Source organism: Aulonocara stuartgranti, assembly GCF_965226115.1.
Source record: "Aulonocara stuartgranti genome assembly, chromosome: 5".
NCBI classification, from domain to species: Eukaryota; Metazoa; Chordata; class Actinopteri; order Cichliformes; family Cichlidae; genus Aulonocara; species Aulonocara stuartgranti.
The window spans coordinates 29,944,588-29,956,883 of NC_138943.1; positions in this window are offsets into that span (position 1 = coordinate 29,944,588).

The window sequence follows — 12,296 nt, forward strand, 5'->3', positions numbered from 1 at the left end:
TGCCCCATCAGACCTGGTCTCAGTGGAGGCGTGCCTCTGGGTCATTGTTCTGTGGAGCACATACATTTGTGAAAGCATTCCTTTCAAGCAATATGATGACAAAACCTGTTTCGCTGTCATTGTATTTCACAGCATCCACTCATGAGGAATTCAGAAGGGAAAATCTCTCCAATACAGGAAACTCTGGGAACCAGGTTGCATATGCATAAGCTGGAATCCTCTGATATTCATTGAGTATGACAGCACCCACCAGGAAGAACACCAGATCTTTTTACCCAAAATCTACTTTTAGTTTACAAGAGTAAGCTTTTTCTATATTATTATAAGGAAATCTTTTGTGAGATTTGCAAGAAATCTTCTGCCGCTCACACAAAGTCTTAAAACCCACATGGAGTCAGTTAGGTGCACTGGTATAATCTTTACATGCATCAGACAGTGCTCAAAGTAAGGATATCAACCAAAGAGGAAATATATCTACTCATTTGTAAAATGTTCAGTATTCCTGACATATTAAGAAAAGGGTCTTGTAATTGATTAATTAAACATTCAGCGTTCCTCTCTGGTCTGGGTCATTAGACCAGAGTGAGGCACTGAGTCAAAGGTTTTCTTGTAGTCAATCCAGGTTGGTCAGTCTGGTCTTCTAATCAAAGTCAAGTGCTGAGCCATGTCCCCAAATACAGAGGGAGGGGAAAAGTCAGAATTCAGCTTTGTCTCTTTCCTCAGTAGATCTCTGTCTGCAACACAGATGTAAACACCTGAGTGAGGCGTGGACTGTGAGAGCGAAGAGTGAGAGTTACTGGGGCTCTCTTCCATATAGTTTTTTGATTCGACCTCACAGGTGGGTGATTAAATTGTATACAGTATTAACACAGTGTAGGGCAGTATATTAATAACAAAAACAACAACAACAAACCGAGCACTCGGAGAATGCAACTCCCCTGAAAGACGTCGTATACTCAAACTTTGATGTTTATGATGTTTTTTAATACAACATGCTGATGTCAGCCTGCTTTTATTATTATAATATGATGACAGTCTGTTATTATTGTGACATCGTAGGACATCATATTGAAAAAATAAAAAAATGATGAAATCTTTTTTTCCAAGGTCAACTTGGACCTCGGGTGCTAACAATAAGATAAGATACCTTTATTAGTCCCACAAGGGGAAATTTGAAGGTCACAATGGCAATCAAGGTCTAGTATGTTGTTGTGTAGTTTGAAGACAATCTGTAGAAAATTGAGGGTAAGTTGTTATTGAAATATATATTTGGTGTGACCTTGACCTTAATCTGATTTCACCTAAATTAAATCAGCTCGAGATGTTATTGGTATCTACCCCCCCAAAAAGGAAAGAAAAAAAGCTCTCTTGAGTAGGCAATCACAATAAAGCGGTTCATTTTAATTTGCAGATTCAAGTTGCTCTTCATACTGGCGGGTCAGGGCTGTTCAGGGTTCTGTTTGTACAGTTATGTTTTGTTTATGTTGCCATAGCGACGGGTGACGCCCTCTCGCTGCGACGGTGTGTCCTTCCGGGGTCAGAGGGCGCCCTGTGTGTTGTTGTTGTTGTTGCCGCGCTGAGCAGTTATCTAGCGGCAGTGTTTTCTGCAAATGTTAATAAACGGCTGTGCTCCCTGGCTAGCTCACGGGAAGCAAGACCAAACGATACCTCCGTCTCCTCCTTGTCTGAGCTCGCCACATTGGTGTCAGAAGTAGGATAGCTCACCCTCGCCGTAATGGAGAGAGACATTCAGAGGCTGGAGCAAGCCGTCGAGGAGAACATTCCCCACTTGGGAAACTGGCGATGGAAGAGAGAGGATGTGAGCGGCCATGTAAGTCCCCCGACGGGTCCCGATGGCGCGAGCGCACCGCGGCGGTGGCCCGTCGCGACAGATGCTAGGGCAATGCTTCATGGGCTACCTCTGTCGACCCACACGCCGAGCCCCCAACCGCGAGCAGTTATGCCTACCACGCCAGTTAAGGTACCGAAATACAACGGGCTAACCCCGTTAGAGCCCTACCTCTCACAAGTGCGGCTAGCCGCCAGACATAGTGGCTGGAGCGAAGAGGAGACTGCTACACACCTAGCGCTAGCATTAGAGGGAGATGCACTGCAGATACTCCTTGACCTAGCCCCGGCAGAGCAGCATGAGCTCCAGGCCCTCACCGCGGCACTCGAGAGGCGATTTGGGCAGCGGCACTCCACTGATCAGAGCAGAGAGCAGCTAACCAACCGGAGCCGTCGACCGGGGGAGAGCCTGGGCACTTTTGCAGCAGACGTGTTGCTGTATGCTCGTCGTGGCTACCCGGAGTTTCCAGCAGCAGCCCGTAAGGAGCTTAGCCTGCATGCTTTTCTGCGAGGACTTTTCCCAGAGCGACTACGCCAACACGTCCGCCTGGCCATGCCTCAGACCCTCCGTGAGGTGCTCCTTGAGGCTGAAAGGGCCGGGCCGGTGCTCACCTCGCGACCTAACCAGCAGGTGCCCCCCGAAACTACCCCCAAATCAGAGCCGCAGACTGCGACGGGGAGGGGGAGGTCGCTGAGATGTCCCAGCTGCAACCCTCGGTGCCCCTGAGGCGTCCTCGTCGACCGACCGACCGCTGCTACCGGTGTGATGAGCCTGGCCACGTGACGCGTGACTGCCCAGCACCAGCCCCGAAGACCGGAACTACGCAGCCTCAGGGAAACGAGGAGGGAGCAGTGTAGCGAGGAGACCACCACTCCAGCTTCCTGCCCCCCTCCAAGGACGATGCACAGTGGTGGGCCGAGTTGGGCACCTCAAGGGACTCTACCTGAGCTGCTGTGTTGAGGACCAGCCATGCCAGGCCCTGGTGGACACGGGGTCTACCATTTCCCTAATACGACCTGGCGTGCTCCCTGAAACATCTGGGCCACTGGTAAAGGTTTGGTTGCCCACAGACACCCAGCTGATGACAGTGACGGTGGAGAAAACTGTTATGCGGGGGAAGAAACCGTTGCGGATCCGAGTGAAGGATCTAGAGCTGGTGCACGACTTCTGGCTCGCCGACATTCAAGACCAGTGCATCATTGGCCTGGATCTGCTGAGCCGCTCGGGGGCCTGCGTCGACACCGCGAAGCTGGCTATCACTCTTGGCGCAGAGACTTTTGCCCTCCAGCGCGGCCAAAAGCAGGGAGCGGGGACCAGATGAGACAGGCGTCGGGCAGCTGCCGCTCAGCAGATTTCGGATGCCGGTGGCTCTGGGTCATCTCCACTCGCCTCAGCCTCAGCCTCTCAGCCCGACAAACCTCCCTCGACCGAGACCATCGAGGCTGTTGATGACCTTTGGCAGCGCAGCAGCGTAGGCCTCAACGTCGACCAGCGCCAGCAGTTGAGGTGCCTCCTGGACGAGAATGTGGACATCTTTGCCGCCAGTGACAAAGACTGTAGGCAGACGAGTCTGGTCCAGCACACCATCGACACCGGCTCTGCTCAGCCCATCCGTCTGCTCCCACACCGGCTGCCCCTCTCAAAACGGCAGGTAGCGGAAGAGAAGATCCGTGAGATGGCTGCGGCTGGGGTGATTGAGCCGTCCAATAGCCCATGGGCGGCACCCGTGGTTCTGGTGGGGAAGAAGGATGGCAGCCCGAGGTTCTGCGTGGACTTTCGCCGTCTCAATGTAGTCACCAAGAAGGACTCGTACCCGCTGGCGCGGATCGACGAGGCCCTAGATTACGTTACCGGCTCCAGTTGGTTCAGCTCCCTCGCCCTACGCAGCGCTTACTGGCAGGTGGAGCTAGCCCCCGACGCAAGGCCTAAGACTGCATTCACCATTGGACAGGGGCTGTGGCAGTTCAGGGTCATGCCATTTGGGCTCTGCAATGCGCCAGCGACGTTTGAGAGGCTGATGGAGAGGGTGCTCGTGGATATCCCTTGTAGCCACTGCGTTGTGTACCTGGATGACCTGTTGGTGCACAGTGGCGACTTCAACAGTGCACTGTCTCACCTGAGCGAGGTCTTGAGTGCCATCCGACGAGCTGGGCTGCGGCTCAACCCCGCGAAATGCCGGCTGTTGGCGAGAGAGACCACGTTCTTGGGCCATGTGATCAGCGCTCGAGGTGTCGCCACTGACCCCGCAAAAGTGGCTGCGGTCCGGGACTGGCCGACTCCCTCGAACGTCCAAGAACTGCGGAGCTTCCTGGGCCTAGCCTCCTACTATCGTCGGTTCATCAAGGGGTTTGCGACGATGGCCAGCCCCCTCCCACCGCCTGACTGACAAGGGATAGCTGTTTGGCTGGGGGGAGGCCTGTGCTGCGGCTTTTGCACAGCTGAAGGAGGCCCTCACCAGAGCCCCAGTCCTAGCCTACCCCGACGCCCGGCAACCTTTCATTGTGGCCACTGATGCTAGCAATGTAGGAGTCGGGGCGGTCCTATCCCAGCAGGACGAGGCTGGAGAATGGGTGGTGGCGTACTTCAGTCGTGCCTTGGGGCGAGCCGAGAGGAACTACTGCGTGACCCGGCGGGAGCTGCTCGCCGTAGTGCTAGCGGTGCGGCACTTCCAGCCATATCTGCATGGCTGCCGGTTCCTCCTGCGCAGTGACCATGCATCTCTGACTTGGCTCCTGAACTTCAAACACCCAGAAGGGCAGTTGGCCCGCTGGCTGGAGGTCCTTCAGGGCTATGACTTCGTGAAACTTCATGTGCACTGCTGTGACACCTGCACGGCACAGAAGGGCCCAACTCAACGCTTCACTGACCCCCTTCAGCAGTACCTGGTGGGGGCCCCAATGGAAAGAGTGGGAATGGACGTCCTAGGGCCTTTCCCCGTCACACAGTCAGGGAACCGGTATGTGTTGGTGGCTATGGACTATTTCACGAAGTGGCCAGAGGCCTACGCGGTGCCGGACCAGAGCGCAACGACGACGGCCAAGAAGCTGGTGGAGGAGATGTTCGCCCGTTTTGGGGTCCCGGCTGAGCTCCACAGTGACCAGGGGCGTAACTTCGAATCGAAGGTCTTCGGGGAGATCTGCCGGCGACTGGGGGTGGAGAAGACAAGAACCACACCGCTCCACCCACAAAGCGATGGCTTGGTTGAGCGCTTCAACCGCACGCTGGCCACCCAGCTCGCCATTCTCACCAGCCGCCACCAGCGGGACTGGGACCGACATCTGCCCCTGGTCCTTTGGTCGTATCAGACTGCGGTGCAGGAGTCCAGCCAGTGCACACCTGCCGTTCTGATGTTTGGACGGGAGCTCCGGACGCCTGTGGATCTGGTGTTCGGGTCCCCCCCCGAGCCGGAGATTGATGGTGGGCCAGAGATGGACTACTACAGGAGGCTGAGGGAGCGGCTGCAGGTGGTTCATGACTACACCCGCCAGGCCCAGGCCAGCGCCGGAGTATGACAGAAAAGAGCCTACGACATCAAGTGCCGAGGGGGGGTTTTCATGCCTGGCGACAAGGTTTGAGTGTACTGCCCGGGTCGCAAGAGAGGAGTGTCCCCCAAACTCTGCAGTCACTGGCAAGGGCCGGCGGAGGTCGTGGAGCAGCTAACAGACGTGGTGTACCGTATCCGCATTCCGGGCCCGGGGCGCATGGTGGTGTTGCACCGGGACCGGCTCTCACCATACCGACCACTCGCTCCGGCAGACGCCGGGGCAGGGGATGATGGTGGCACCCCATGTTCTGACCCGAGTGACTTTTCCCCCGCCGGTCGTGACCGGCCGGTGCGCCAAAAGAAGGCACCTTGACATTTGCAGGACTTTGTGTGGGGTAATGGGGTCGTCGGGGACGACTGACCCCTTAGGTGGGGGCTATGTAGTGGGTCAGGGCTGTTCAGGGTTCTGTTTGTACAGTTATGTTTTGTTTATGTTGCCATAGCGATGGGTGACGCCCTCTCGCTGTGACGGTGTGTCCTTCTGGGGTCAGAGGGCGCCCTGTGTGTTGTTGTTGTTGTTGTTGCCGCGCTGAGCAGTTATCTAGCGGCAGTGTTTTCTGCAAACGTTAATAAACGGCTGTGCTCCCTGGCTAGCTCACGGGAAGCAAGACCAAACGATACCTCCGTCTCCTCCTTGTCTGAGCTCGCCACAATACTTTTGGCCACCAGATGCCACCAAAGAGCACTGTGTTTACAAGCTTTGAATAACGAACCCTTTTTCAGTACAGGTTTCTGGACTGGTAATTTGCTGTCCTGGGCATTAGTCTGGTGGGCTGATGCACTTTCGGGCTAATGGGTGAATTAATGGGCCGGTGCATAACAGCCCATTCATTTTCATTGTCGACACTGTGTTGTCCAATCACATCTCTTCACAGCCGGGACTTCCGCTACCTTCACTGTACTGAGTAACCCAATGTCTAACTGTCAGCTATCCCTGAAGCGGGGGCGGGATGATACTAAACTGCAGTTCCCTATAAGAGTTCAGTGTCTGTGTCTTGCACCACCAAACTGAAGTTGTGAGAATTGTTTCAGAATTGGCCGCAGACAAGTTTGGACTTCTGTTGCTGTGCCAAGGACTGAGTGTTTTGTTTCTGAACCAGCCAGTGTTCTCGATGTTTGTTTGGAATATGACTTTGAAATTCAAATACTGACAAGAAAATGTTTGAACTGAATAAGTTCAGTTCAGTTGTGTTTCCTTGACAGCATGCCTGAATGTTGTGCCTGTTGCTTCTGGGCAAGTTATGACGTCCAATAGTTTTGTTTCAAAGGAAGACAAAGTCAAAGTTTTTGTTTCTAACCTATGTTTTTGTAGAAAATTAGAGTATTGGGGATTGACTGCTCCTGATATGGCACTGTCTTCAGTCACAGATAATGTAAAGAGTATTCAGAGATGGTCTTTCCCTTTTCATGGAAATTGCCTCCTTGACTCCCCACTCAAACCAGCATTCCTTCCTGTCCAGGATGTGTTCATCCTCATCACTGAAAGAGTGTCCAGTGGCCTGCATAGATGTAAATAGACTTCAGAGTCCTGGCCTGACGAGTTAGCTCTTCTGTGTTGTGCCATCCGCTTAGCCAGAGGTTGTTTGGTTTCCTCAATGTATACATCATGGCAATCCTCCTGCCACTCAAGAGCATGCACTACATTACTCTGTTTGTGTCGGGTGACCTTGGGGTGGACCAATTTTTGGCGCAGCATGTTTTGGGGTTTAAAAGCCACAGAGACGTGGTGTTTAGAAGAAATCCATCTCAGCTGTTCCGATACTCCTGACACATACGGGATCACTAAGAGTTTTTGCTTAGGCAGCAGTTGTCCTTCTCTCCTGGATTGGCTGGAGCTTTCTTTGGGCACCTTCCCAGCTCTCACAAAAGTCCAACTGGGATAACCACATTTACTCAGGGCCCTCCTGATGTGATGTTCTTCTGCTTACCTGGCCGCTGTTTCTGTGGGGATGGTGTTTGCTTTGTGTTGTAGCATCCTGATTACGCCCAGTTTATGTTCCGGTGGATGATAAGAGTCAAACCATAATTACTGATACGTACGGTACACATCAACTTTTTATTGTCCCCGATTGCTGATGGAAATCTTACAATCTAAGAAGGCTTACCTGCCACTTTTCTTATCTTCCCTGGTGAATTTGATGTCTTGGTCTACTGAGTTAATGTGATTAATGATCAAATCTCAGGCACGAAATTTGATTTTTGACCAGGTTTCATCCACATACTTGAACCAATGACTTGGTGGTGTTCCAGGCTAGGATAACAAAGTCCTCCTTTCCACTTCTTCCATGCACAAGTTGGCTACAATTTTTTGGGATTTACTTACCTGGATGATTGAGCATGCATCAAGACAGCAATGTGAAGAACTTTCTCCCTTTGACTGAAACCTTGTCTGGGGCCTATCCGGAGACTGAGCTGGCAGTCTCCGCCAACTCTGGGCCTCTGAAGGCTTCCACTCCTGCTTTAGCTGGAGGCTGGCCACCAGAACTTCTCCATCACCATCACTGGTCTCGCTCCCAGTCATACCATGTCTCCACTGCTGGTCACATGGCTGGCGTCCTGAACAGTTTAGTCTCTGCCACTGGTCAATCTTCCCCGGCCCTAGGGTTAAGCCCTGTCTGCCACATGGGCTTGACTTTTTGTCTGCCACGTGGAGTTGAAGAAACAGACATGGGAACAGGACGGACTCAGGAGACAAAACACACTAACACAACGAAGACACACAGAGGGCGAGGGAGCGACACACACTGAGATGAAGACAAAGGCACAAAGGAAACCTAATGGACAAGAGAACAAGAGAACCAGAAATTACAACTAAACTCAGAACATAAGGAAAAACATGAGCATAGAAGTCCAGTGTCTTTCCTGTTTTATTTTGACAGTCCCTCATCCTGTGTTCAGTTTCGCTTCCCTCATCTTGATATGTCTATTCATTCTATCTATGTTCCCATGTGTCTCTACTTTCCTTAATCCCCCTCATGTGTATTTATGGTGTCAGTTTCCCTTTGTCTCTTGTCAGTTTGTCTGCTTTTCTCATTTCACTTTGCAGGTTTCATGTTCAGGTCTGCTTTTGGGTCCTCACCACAAATGGCACACAATCTTCCTGTGACACCGACATGTCAGCTGTCAGGGCTGCAGCTACTTTGGCTACTTTGACCATGAGCCACTCCTAATAGCAAAAGTGTAGCTTTTAATTATCAGATTAGTTCTTAGTTGCACTGCATCCCTTAAGTAATAGGAAAAGAAATTCAACAAAGATCTAAAACAGGACCTGACAGAAGCATCTGCCTCTTGTTTTCTTCTGTTTACCGACGCCTCATCAAAATAGTCTAAATGGAAGAGTGTCTGTCACGAAGCCATTCTTAAGAAAGGGAAACGGTTAGAAAAGGAGGAGTGCCAGATTACACAAGAACCAGACTGTAAGCATAAAAAGCACACACAACAACAAAAACATTATAATCCAGAAACACTTCCTACATTGAAATAAACATCATCACGTCAGCACAGATTGCTATATGTTTCGCCATTACCTGCGAAAACCAGGGCCTTTCAAAGGTGGTAGTATTGAAAGTCGTGTTTGGCTTTGTGACTTTCTGTGTAGTTCCTGGGATACTTAGAACTTTGATTGCTGTTTTGACAATAATTTATTTTCATGCACATGCTGTTTTTCTTTTTGCACAGTAATAACTATTTTTGTATTTACTGCAGTTTTTAAAAATGTGTGTATCTCAAAAATGAAATTATGAAGATACCACAACTTTTTTGCATTTACAGTTTTGAGGCATACACCTCTGAAATTTCTGCAAAAAAACTTGTAAAAAAATGTTTTCAATTTCTTTGTAGATTATTGTACTTTTTAGCAGTTTGTGTAGTTACTATGTACTGTACTTAATGGGGATATAGCAGCTTGAAATGCTTCTAAAAAAAATGGCACTACAGCAGAGGTGGTGTTAAAGAGGAGGAGGTTCAGAGGAAGCAGGAACTTGTTACCATCATAGGTAAATCCGGTCAGAATGAGAATTGCTTACAGGTTTCTCATTTTATTCAAATAATCAGTATTGAAGACACACTTGGTAAATGGCCTGTATTTGTATAGCGCTTTACTAGTCCCTAAGGACCCCAAAGCGCTTTACACATTCAGTCATCCACCCATTCACACACTGGTGATGGCAAGCTGCATTGTAGCCACAGCCACCCTGGGGCACACTGACAGAGGCGAGGCTGCCGGACACTGGCGCCACCGGGCTCTCTGACCACCACCAGTAGGCAACGGGTGAAGTGTCTTGCCCAAGGACACAACGACCGAGACTGTCCGAGCCAGGGCTCGAACCGGCAACCTTCCGATTAGAAGGCGAACTCCCAACTCTTGAGCCACATGGACTAACTCTGAAAAAAAACAAAGTATGATTTAAGTCACTCATTAACTTAAAATGATAAGCGAACTCAGGAGACCCCCCCCCCCCCCCCCCCCCCAAAAAAAAAAAAAAAAAAAAACTCACCTCAGCTGCCGCGCCATGTGGGAGTGAAGAAAGAGTGAGCTGTAGGTGGGTGCAGTCATTATACAACGTGTGACATTGAAATTGTGATCTTATTTTATCATTATGTTAATATATCACAAGGTTTAGTTAGCTTTGCACAAAAATAGACCCTACTTTATATTTTCTTACTCTTACTCTTTTCCTGGAGTATTTTTTAAAAGTAGTATTTGTACTTCTTAAGTACAGAATGTCTGTCCTTTTGCCAACTCTGCAATACAGCATGCAAAAATGTAAAGATAAGCTCTCGTGGACTTGTTCTATGTTGGGCTTAAAGTGTGGAGGCTCTGTCATTCAGCCAATGGTGTTGAGGATCTTGATTTTGCTATATCATGAAATACCATCGGGAGAGTGTCTAATTGGCAGCAGCTTCATTTTCCAAGATGGCAGTGATCCCATACCTCTACCTAAACATTACTGAAGCAGTTTGGGATCATCTTGACAAAAAACAGCCAACAGCAGGAAGTGCTTTGAATATCCTTGAAGAAGCCTGGAGAACTATTCCTGAGCAATATTCAGAAGTCGTTGTAAACTTATTGTTGTTGTATTTCCATTTTGCACATGTTAAAATAAATCCCTAGACCTAGTTTCCATTTTATATACAAAACAAAGGGCTAGCTCTGGAATTTTGCACAGTATTTACTCTATATATAGTTGGATTTAGCATAAGCTGTGAAGGCAGTCCAAAAAGTCCTCAAGTCTGCATGATCTCTAATGGTAAACAGGAGATAAATAAAAGTCAGATAAAACTGTTGGAGACAATAACTCAACCATCTACTTTCAAGTTTTCACTATTTATTTTTGTGTGGCTACTTTGTGATTCAGAAGTGATTGCATGTCAGCATGCAAAGTGATTAGTTTCACAGTTGGATGCACCCTCGGTCGTCATGGTTTAAAAAAACAAACAAAAATGGCAACCGTTAAATTGCTCAACTTTGTTTTTTTCAAAAGGAGTTCATAAACACGTGAACAGTCTGAGGAGAAGTTTCCTTTAAAAGCAGCAAAGACATCGCCAATCATTTCTGCTTTCTGCAGCACTTACAATTTATATTTGATACAGCACTGCTAATTTTTTATGGTTTCTTTTGATTCAGAAGTGATAGCATACCAGCACGCTATGCATACAGAGTGATCTCACAGTTGAACGCACTCCTGCGTATCATGCTTTAAAAAAACAAAGATGACAACGGTAAAATTCCCGAACTCCATTTTTCAAAACAGCACTTTATGAACCAGTGTACAGTCTGAGGAGGAGAAGTTTGCCTCGAAAGAACTTTAATGTAGAAAGCAACAACATCATCAATCACTGCTGCTTTGTGCAGCAAACCCCTTTCTGCCAGAGAGACATCTGTATGTATTAACCCTCATGTTGTGTTCATCTCATGTAAAGAATTTTGTGTTCCTGATCAAAAATGAGTTTTTTTATGTCCCTGAGACCTGCAATCATCTCCAGAACCACAAACTTGACTTGATTCAGTAGAAGCCTACATGTTCCAGGCATAACTTGTCCTGGGATCACATTGTTGCCCATATGTTTATGCCATATTCACAGTGCTTTCTAGGCATGTACTATTTGAAAGGGCAGCATTCCCTACAAGCCACCAGATGCACATCCACTGTGACGTTTGGACGTGGGATATACATGAGTGGCGGGCAATTTGTTCTGTTGACGACGTCCTGTTCCTTTATCATGGTTGTCAAAGCGAATCACCTGCAACAACATGTAAAATTTCTGGAGTGAGACAGTGACCTGGAAAATTTCCGACCAGACTCTGGTCTGGAAACTACCAGCAGAATCATTGATTATTGTCTTTGTGGACAAAGTTGTTGAATCTTAGTCTGATCAACTACATTTGTTTAAGGAGGTGAAGCTTTGAAATCGAAACTTGTGTAACTGGTTTCAAATTGTGTCCAGAACAAAACATGAGGGCAAAAAGCGGGTTCCCTGGAAAGACAGGTATATACACGCACACTGCAGAATAAATTTTATAGTTATCTGTGTGGGTGTGGAAAGAAGAGGACTGGGTCTTTCTTCTTTGGTAAAAGTCAGTCCTCACTAAGCTGCACGTACTGAACGAACATCATGCTCTGCTTCTTTCTATTGGTACGTATTACATTTTCTTTTTTGATACAATCCGGTATCTGGTTGAATCTTGTGTGACCTAATGGAACTCTTCATCTATCGTACATCGTTTGTCAAAATGCTTTTGTAGCCATGTGACAAATGTTATCCAAACACTATTTTTAAGGAACTAAAGATACTTTTGATAATGTTTTCTGACATTTCTTAAAATTGATTTAAAGTTTTTCATGAGTTTTAAAAATCAGTCTGAAGTGTTTTTGTGTATTTCTTCAGAATTTCTTGTGTGTG